The sequence below is a fragment of the Phocoena phocoena genome, chromosome 11 (assembly GCF_963924675.1).
Source record: "Phocoena phocoena chromosome 11, mPhoPho1.1, whole genome shotgun sequence".
NCBI classification, from domain to species: Eukaryota; Metazoa; Chordata; class Mammalia; order Artiodactyla; family Phocoenidae; genus Phocoena; species Phocoena phocoena.
Genome location: NC_089229.1, coordinates 13,382,544 through 13,392,277, shown reverse-complemented (window position 1 = coordinate 13,392,277; position 9,734 = coordinate 13,382,544). Strand labels below are relative to the sequence as shown.

At 41.4% G+C, this 9,734-nt stretch overlaps 1 pseudogene; it reads right to left on the bottom strand.

Annotated features, from left to right (window-relative positions):
• Window positions 1-4,274: 4,274 nt before the first annotated feature.
• Window positions 4,275-4,370, bottom strand: LOC136131698 (U2 spliceosomal RNA; annotated as a pseudogene).
• Window positions 4,371-9,734: the final 5,364 nt, after the last annotated feature.

Sequence of the window (9,734 nt, the reverse complement as noted above, 5' to 3'; positions counted from 1 at the left end):
ACCAAAACTGTGTCTGGAAATTCCCCATGGTAGATTCACTGCAGAAATGCCCCCAATTATCTCCCCCTCCCTATTTCTGTGTCCTCAACAGTGACTTGTCAGGTCTCCCCATCTCTATTTCCTTACCTCTTGAATTTGGGCTGGTTGTGCAACTTGCTTTGGCTAATTAGATACAGAAGAAATGATATTGTTCCAGTTTTGTGCTCAGACCTCAAGTGGCCTCCCACACTTCTGTTTACTCTTGGAGTCTTGCCTTGCTACCATGAGAACCAAGCCAGGCTAGCATGCTCGATGGTGAGAGACACGTGGTCCAGGAGTCCTCAATGCCCAGCTGACAGTTGTCTCACTTGGTCAGTCCTCAGCTGACGGCCAGATGACCACAGACACAAGAGTGAGGTCAGCTGATACAGGCTATGCCTGGCCCAGATCAGCAGAACCACCCATCTCACCTGTAAATTTGTAAGCACTAAAACATGGTTGCTGTTTTAAGTTAGTATGTTTTGGGAATGGTTTGTTATGTAGCAGTAGTAACTGCTACAGCTCTCTTTTCAGGTTTACCCTTCATGGGCTTTGCCAAAGTCTTTCTTTCCTAACTTGTAAAGATTAATTCATTCTATGAATTTATTTATTTATGGCTAACTCTGACCTGGGTCAATGAGGGGAAATGAATCAGTCAAAAAGTCCCAGTCATCAAAAGCATCAATCCAGTTGGGTAGGTAAAGCTCTAATGGATGGTGAAAACTGTAAAGACCATAAGAGAATTGTCAATAAAAAAAAGGCATTCTGGGCTTCCCTGGTGGCGCGGTGGTTGAGAGTCCGCCTGCCGATGCAGGGGACGCGGGTTCGTGCCCCGGTCTGGGAAGATCCCACGTGCCGCGGAGCGGCTGGGCCCGTGAGCCATGGCCGCTGAGCCTGCGCGTCCGGAGCCTGTCCTCCGCAACGGGAGAGGCCACAACAGTGAGAGGCCCGCGTAACGCATAAAAAAAAAAAAAAAAAAAAAAAAAAAAAAAAAAAAAAGGCATTCTGAGAAGAAAGAGACTATTTCTAGCCTGGGGTTGGGGCAAAATGGGAGAGTTGGGGGAAGTCACATAAGGAAATTCCTCCGGTATGTCTAGAGTCATACCTGTCCTTCCATTTTTACTTTTCAATCTGACTTCTAGCCAGGTTGCAATAGTCTTTTCCAATTCCCTTTTCTAGTTTTGTCCCCACTCCAGTCCATTCTTCCGTCAGATGATTTTTCTCTGAAATGCAAGTCTGGCTATGTTACTCCCCTACTTTAAATCCTTTGGTGCACATACATATGTCATCTGGAGGTGACTCTAAGAAGGGGGAAAAAGTGGGCTGAAGTTACAGGTGGAAGAGCAGGCTAGGGTGAGATGCTGACAACCTCTGAGTGAGCTGGAGCCTTCATGCTGGTACCTTCAGTGTCTATTCCAGGTCGGATTACCTAAATGCTGGTGAGTGTCTTCACTCTTCTGATTGTGCCGAGGTCTGGACCTTCAGCCATGGAATCTGTCAGAGCAAGGAGGAAGAGAACAGCGCACGGACTTCCTAATTCAGATCTCCTAAGGGCTATGATTTAAGTTGGCTTTTGTTCCCTGGCAAACACTAAAGAACAGAGAGGCAAGAGTGGCCAGTAGCTACCGGTTGGGAAATAAGGGACACTGGCAGATGGATTTGCAAAGGACAAGCCACACCCAATTAATCGAGAGTAGGGAACAACCGGAGCTTAAGCACACACACACACACACAATTTAAATCCTCTGTAAGCTGGCTTGGTAGGCTTGCTAATGGAATTTGTGCAGTGCCCCAGACGGAGGGTCAGAGAAGAAAGGGAGACGTGTCAAGATAATCTTTTCAACAGTTTTTTTGCCCCTTCTTCTTCACCTTTCTGAACAATAAACTGATTTTTCAACCAGCCTAATTTGGGTAACATAATAAATAGTGCTTATGGTAGAAGGTGTTTAGGGGTTAAAAACACAGATTTATTTAGATATTAGGTGTACCTAGATTTAAGTAATTGATCCACTGTTTGCTTCCCATATAACCTTGGGCAAGTTACTTAATTTCCATTTGTGGATGGCAGCCATAGAGTTGGGCAATGCATAGACCTCCTGGCTATTCACGCTGCCTGGACTCTCATCCTCTCGTCTGAAAATGGGGACAATTTTTTCCTCATGGGGATCTTGGGAGAGTTGAGCAGGTTACTGTGCATAGATGGCTTAGCTTGGACGCTGACACAAAATAGGCATGCAGTAACTATTGGTTATTAATATGGCTATGGGTGACGGATTTTAAAGGCTTATTAAGTTTAATCCCCATAACCATCCTATGAGGCAGAACTTTCCCAAGTTCCCATAGCTAGTAATGGAAACATCTTGCATTTAATTTAAGCAGTTTAACTCTAGAGCCTGTGCTCTTAACTAGTGTACTTTGAATTACATGTGCATTTTTCTTCTTCTCGCTCTCCTTCACTGTCTATTATCTATCATAGTATCTATCTGCATATCATCATCATCGCCACCAACATCTCTAATACTTGTCTGCCTTTCTCTATCAATCTGTCTTTCTACTGTCTGTTGACACACTCTGTGCACATACTTGTGTACGTATAGTTAGCCCAGTAATACAGAGAACAAAACAGAGGCTCAGCAAACCTAACAGACCCCAGATAACAGAGCTGACTTCCTAGTCTAGAACTGTCTGACTCCAAAACCTGTACTGGGATTTTTTTTTTTTTAACTACATCAAGATTATGAATAAAGTAGCCAGCGAGTCTTTTTTAGTACAGTCATTTTAAACTTTACTGGGAAGAAAGGAAAAAATATAAAAATGTCAGCTATCTCCCTCAACTATTTGCTCCTAGCAAATAAGAAAGCATATTTTAATAAGAGATATTGGAGCTGACGTTTTGGAGATGGAGAGTACGTATTTTTAGGAATGAGGACGGTACACATATCACTCACACACCGTCAAAGGCTTGGTAGCCTTCTTGTCTGGCTGTGCGGTTCTTCCAGGCACAAACACAAGTACTACTGTTTTCAAGACAACAAGCTAGCCTAGAGACAAGTGGCACCCAGGAAAAGTGAGACATGCCTTGTACATTTGTATATAGAGACACTCTGTGGCACTAACACAGTTCTCTGCAGTAACAGAGGAGAGTTGGCAGCGTACAGGGTCCAAAAGAGCGGGCAACCCTCAAATCATAACTTTTGAACTTTGGAACACATGAATTCACTGGGATAATTTTGCATCTGATTAACTTTCCTAATTAGGCTTGCCGTAAACCAGCATGACCTGTTTAGCCTCTATCCCAGAATATATAAATCCCTCTTCAGATGTTCCCAGTAACTGGGGAGATGACCCCTGGTTGGCACCCTTTCCCACCTTTGTGTCAGTTGATCCGACTCATTGCCTTTCTCCTGAAAGCTACCTGCTTCACTACACCCCGCTACTCTCGACAGATGACCTTATTCTAACCCCACCAAGAAAATGGAGACATGCTGCCATGATTTCTCTCAACTTCCCTCACATCCATCTCTGAAAAAGAATATATAAGCAAACACATGTCAGCGCTTTCCTGGAAGCTCCCAATTTCAATAATTCTGTTTTGTTCTTCCAGTAAACTTCAGAAATAACTGGAAATGGCAATATTTTTGAATCCGAAGTAAATCTCTCTAGACTGCCTCTATTTGACCCCAAGTGACCCAAACTGCTCTGGTTCAGATATTTGGTTAAAAAAATAAGAGCACTTGCCCCAGTTTATTCCTTTTCTTCCTGCTCAGAGGAAGAAGTGGTCCCCACTCCTTTCCAAATAAATCCTCCTCACGTGTCCTGGATACAGTTCCCTTCTAGGAGGCAATGCTATTGCTTTTTCCCGCTCTACTTTCAAGCTCTTCTTTTTTACTGGTTTCTTCCGGTAACCTTCAAACATACTGTGAAATTTGAGCAAAATACATACCAAAATAAAAGCAAAGACAAAACAAGCCGAAAACTTCCCGGAACTCAACCTTGCCCTCAAGCTGCTCCCTGATTTCTTCTTCTCCTCAATTACTATTATGACCTTTATCTTTCCCTCATTACCCATCCTGCAGCAGTCTTGTTCTTGCTGTGGCTCTCTTTCCATTGAAAGCACACTTTGTAAGGAGGCCGATAACCTCCATCAAAACACCTTTTCACACTGTATTGCTATATTTCGATGTCTATTTTCTCCCGCTGGCCTGTTCTTTGAGATCCAGGAGACTTAACTAATTCTGTGTTCTAGCATTCAACACAGGGCCTAGCACATTGTAACTTCTCAACTAACATTTATATTAAACTGCTAAGAGCAGATACTACACTTGGTCTTAGCCAAAAGGCTGAGAAGCAATCAACTAACATTTATAGAGTGAATGAGCTCTGCCCAATCCAATGGATCCTTTTCACTGCCACTCTAGCCGTCTTCTCAGATGCCTTTGGTGCCGCTCACTGGCCATTATCCTTCTTGAAATTCTCTCACCCTCTGGATTCTAGAATGCAACTTCTCTTTTCCTATTCTCACCTCAACCTGCTCCTGGAAGGAAAGGATAGGGTATTGTTCTTTCTTGTATCCCCAGTGTCTTACACGGGGGTCACAATAAATTGACCGGATTGGAATGGGTGAATTACACTGGATATGTAAGAATTTTCTGTACTCTGTTTTCATTCCAGGAAGGTATTACCTAAATAGATTTTTTTTAAATGAAGTTATTTATTTATTTACTTATTTATTTTTGGCTCCGTTGGGTCTCCGTTGCAGCGTGCGGGCTTTCTCTAGTTGCGGTGAGCGGGGGCTACTCTTTGTTGCGGTGCGCGGGCTTCTCATTGCGGTGGCTTCTCTAGTTGCAGAGAACGGGTTCTAGGCTCATGGGCTTCGGTAGTTGTAGCATGCGGGCTTCAGTAGTTGTGGCTCACGGGCTCTAGAGTGCAGGCTCAGTAGTTGTGGCGCATGGGCTTAGTTACTCCGCGGCATGTGGGATCTTCCCGGACCAGGGCTGGAACCCATGTCCCCTGCATTGGCAGGTGGATTCTTAACCACTGTGCCACCAGGTAGTCCCCCTATTAATAGCTTTTTGATTCCGAGAAATCTCAGATCTCTCTAGTATGTGGTAGCTTGAACTCTGCCTTATCTATATCCATGGATCATAAGACTTCTACTGCAAATAAGTATGGAATACTATACTCTTTGTATTTAACCTTAACATCTTTTTTTTTTGGAAATAAGCAGCCTAGAGAAGTTTTAAATCTAATTTCAACTAAGAAATCTGATGGAAGGTCAAGTATGCCTGATCTCTTTTGCAAGAAGAAGCAATAAACATGGCCAATGCTACCTGTAAGATGAGTGGTTAATATTAAGTTAAAAGCTAGATTTATGGGCCCAGAGACTATGGGATAGATTGATTACAAAAGCTGCCTCAATTATTTAATGCCTCCTGTAACCTTGCCCTTTGCAATGTGGTTTTTCAGGGACATACGTCCACCCCCTTGAATCCTGACTGGCTTTATGACCTTCTTTATCCAACTGAATGTGGTGGCAGTGACTGTGTTCCAATTTCCAATTTCAGGGTAGGGCTCAAGAGGTCTGGCAGATTTCTACTTAACCTCTTAGAACTCCACTATCTCCATGTGAACAAAGCTGGGCTAGCCCATTGGAGAAGGAGAGATCACGTGAGGCAGATATGAGTCACTGCAGTGGAGACCACTCTCACTAGCCAGCCCCCAGATGACTGACTAGCTGATTATAGACATATGAACTAGCCCAGAAAGATCAGCCCAGCAGCACCACCCAGGGGACCCACAGATGTATGAGCTAAATAAATGATTGCCACTGTAAGATACTCTATTTTGGGATGGTTAGCATATCCAGACAAAGGAAAGGACTGAGTCAAAAATGTCTGATTGGTGTGTCTATCTTAATGATGCAATGACAATTGTCTGACTGAGCTAATTAATTGGTTGTCTTGATTGAGTTTTTTTAAAAACGGCTTTATTGAGAGGTAACTTATACACCATACAATTCATCTATTTAAAGTGTATAATTTAATGTTTTTTTCTAGTGTATTCAGAATTGTATAATCATCACCAAATCAATTTTAGAATTTTTTTTATAGCCCTGCAAAGAAACCCTGTACCTACTAGCAATCATTCCCAACTTCCCATAACTCCCTCCCCCCATCCCTAGGCAACCACTAACCTACTTCTATCTGTATAGATTTGACTGTTATGGAAATATCGTATAAATGGAATCATAAAATATGTGATCTTTTGTGACTTGTCACTTAGCATAATGTTTTCAAGGCTCCTCCATGCTATAGCACCTGTCAGCACTTCATTTCTTTTTATTACCAAATAATATTTCATTATATGGATATACCACATTTATTCTATCTATCCATTCATCATTTGATGGATATTTGGATTGTTTCTACTTTTTGGCTATTATAATTAGCACTGCTGTGACCATTTGCATACAGTTTCTGTACGGACATATGCTTTCATTTCCTTTGTGTATGTAACTAGGAGTGGATTTGTTTGGTCATATTTTAACTCTATGTTTAATCTTTTGAAGAACTGCTAGACTGTTTTCCACAGTGGCTACACTGCTTCTTTCCCACCAGCAGTGTGTGAAGGCTCAAATTTATCCATATCCTCATCAACACTTGTTATTATCTATGTTTTTTTTTATCATCTTTATTGGAGTATAATTGCTTTACAATGGTGTGTTAGTTTCTGCTTTACAACAAAATGAATCAGTTATATATATACACATATGTTCCCATATCTCTTCCCTCTTGCATCTCCCTCCCTCCCACCCTCCCTATCCCACCCCTCCAGGCGGTCACAAAGCACCGAGCTGATCTCCCTGTGCTATGCGGCTGCTTCCCACTAGCTATCTACCTTACGTTCGGTAGTGTATATATGTCCATGCCTCTCTCTCGCTTTATCACAGCTTACCCTTCCCCCTCTCCATATCCTCAAGTCCATTCTCTAGTAGGTCTATGTCTTTTTTTTTTTTTTTAACATCTTTATTGGGGTATAATTGCTTCACAATGGTGTGTTAGTTTCTGCCCTATAACAAAGTGAATCAGCTATACATATACATATGTTCCCACATGTCTTCCCTCTTGCGTCTCCCTCCCTCCCACTCTCCCTATCCCACCCCCCCAGGCCGTCACAAAGCACCGAGCTAACATCCCTGTGCCCCGCGGCTACCTCCCCCTAGCGATCCACCTTACTACGTTTGTTAGTGTGTATATGTCCATGACTCTCTCTCGCCCTGTCAAAGCTCACCCTTCCCCCTCCCCATATCCTCAAGTCCATTCTCCAGTAGGTCTGTGTCTTTATTCCTGTCTTACCCCTAGGTTCTTCATGACATTTTTTCCCCTTAAATTCCATATATATGTGTTAGCATATGGTATTTGTCTCTCTCTTTCTGACTTACTTCACTCTGTATGACAGACTCTAGGTCTATCCACCTCATTACAAATAGCTCAATTTCGTTTCTTTTCATGGCTGAGTAATATTCCATTGTATGTATGTGCCACATCTTCTTTATCCATTCATCTGATGATGGACACTTAGGTTGTTTCCATCTCTGGGCTATTGTAAATAGAGCTGCAATGAACATTTGGGTACATAACTCTTTTTGAATTATGGTTTACTCAGGGTACATGCCCAGTAGTGGGATTGCTGGGTCATATGGTAGTTCTATTTGTCGTTTTTAAAGGAACCTCCATACTGTTCTCCACAGTGGCTGTATCAATTTACATTCCCACCAAAAATGCAAGAGGGTTCCCTTTTCTCCACACCCTCTCCAGAATTTATTGTTTCTAGATGTTTTGATGATGGCCATTCTGACTGGTGTGAGATGATATCTCATTGTAGTTTTGATTTGCATTTCTCTAATGATTAACGAAATTGAGCATTCTTTCATGTGTTTGTTGGCAATCTGTATATCTTCTTTGGAGAAATGTCTATTTAGGTCTTCTGCCCATTTTTGGATTGGGTTTTTTTTTTTTTATTAAGCTGCATGAGCTGCTTATAAATTTGGAGATTAATCCTTTGTCAGTTGCTTCATTTGCAAATATTTTCTCCCATTCTGAGGGTTGCCTTTTAGTCTTGTTTATGGTTCCCTTTGCTGTGCAAAAGCCTTGAAGTTTCATTAGGTCCCATTTGTTTATTTTTGTTTTTATTTCCATTTCTCTAGGAGGTGGGTCAAAAAGGATCTTGCTGTGATTTATGTCATAGAGTGCCCTGCCTATATTTTCCACTAAGAGTTTGATAGTTTCTGGCCTTACATTTAGGTCTTTAATCTATTTTGAGCTTATTAGTGTATATGGTGTTAGGGAGTGATCTAATCTCATACTTTTATGTGTACCTGTCCAGTTTTCCCAGCACCACTTATTGAAGAGGCTATCCTTTCTCCACTGTACATTCCTGCTTCCTTTATCAAAGATAAGGTGACCATAGGTGCCTGGGTTTATCTCTGGGCTTTCCATGCTGTTCCATTGATCTATCTTTCTGTTTTTGTGCCAGTACTATACTGTCTTGATTACTGTAGCTTTGTAGTATAGTCTGAAGTCAGGGAGCCTGATTCCTCCAGCTCCTTTTTCGTTCTCAAGATTGCTTTGGCTATTCGGGGTCTTTTGTGTTTCCATACAAATTGTGAAATATTTTGTCCTAGTTCTGTGAAAAATGCCAGTGGTAGTTTGATAGGGATTGCATTAAATCTGTAGATTGCTTTGTGTAGTAGAATCATTTTCACAATGTTGATACTTCCAATCCAAGAACATGGTATATCTCTCCATCTATCTGTATCATCTTTAATTTCTTCCATCAGTGTCTTATAATTTTCTGCATACAGGTCTTTTGTCTCCTTAGGTAGGTTTATTCCTAGATATTTTATTCTTTTTGTTGCAATGGTAAATGGGAGTGTTTTCTTGATTTCACTTTCGGATTTTTCATCATTAGTGTATAGGAATGCCAGAGATTTCTGTGCATTAATTTTGTATCCTGCTACTTTACCAAATTCATTGATTAGCTCTAGTAGTTTTCTGGTAGCATCTTTAGGATTCTCTATGTATAGTATCATGTCATCTGCAAACAGTGACAGCTTTACTTCTCCTTTTCTGATTTGGATTCCTTTTATTTCCTTTTCTTCTCTGATTGCTGTGGCTAAAACTTCCAAAACTATGTTGAATAAGAGTGGTGAGAGTGGGCAACCTTGTCTTGTTCCTGATCTTAGTGGAAATGCTTTCAGTTTTTCACCATTGAGGACGATGTTGGCTGTGGTTTGTAATATATGGCCTTTATTATGTTGAGGAAAGTTCCCTCTATGCCTACTTTCTGCAGGGTTTTTTATCATAAATGGGTGTTGAATTTTGTCAAAAGCTTTCTCTGCATCTATTGAGATGATCATATGGTTTTTATTCTTCAATTTGTTAATATGGTGTATCACGTTGATTGACTGAAGAATCCTTGCATTCCTGGAATAAACCCCACTTGATCATGGTGTATGATCCGTTTAATGTGCTGTTGGATTCTGTTTGCTAGTATTTTGTTGAGGATTTTTGCATCTATGTTCATCGGTGATATCGGCCTGTAGTTTTCTTTCTTTGTGACATCCTTGTCTGGTTTTGGTATCAGGGTGATGGTGGCCTCGTAGAATGAGTTTGGGAGTGTTCCTCCCTCTGCTATATTTTGGAAGAGTTTGAGAA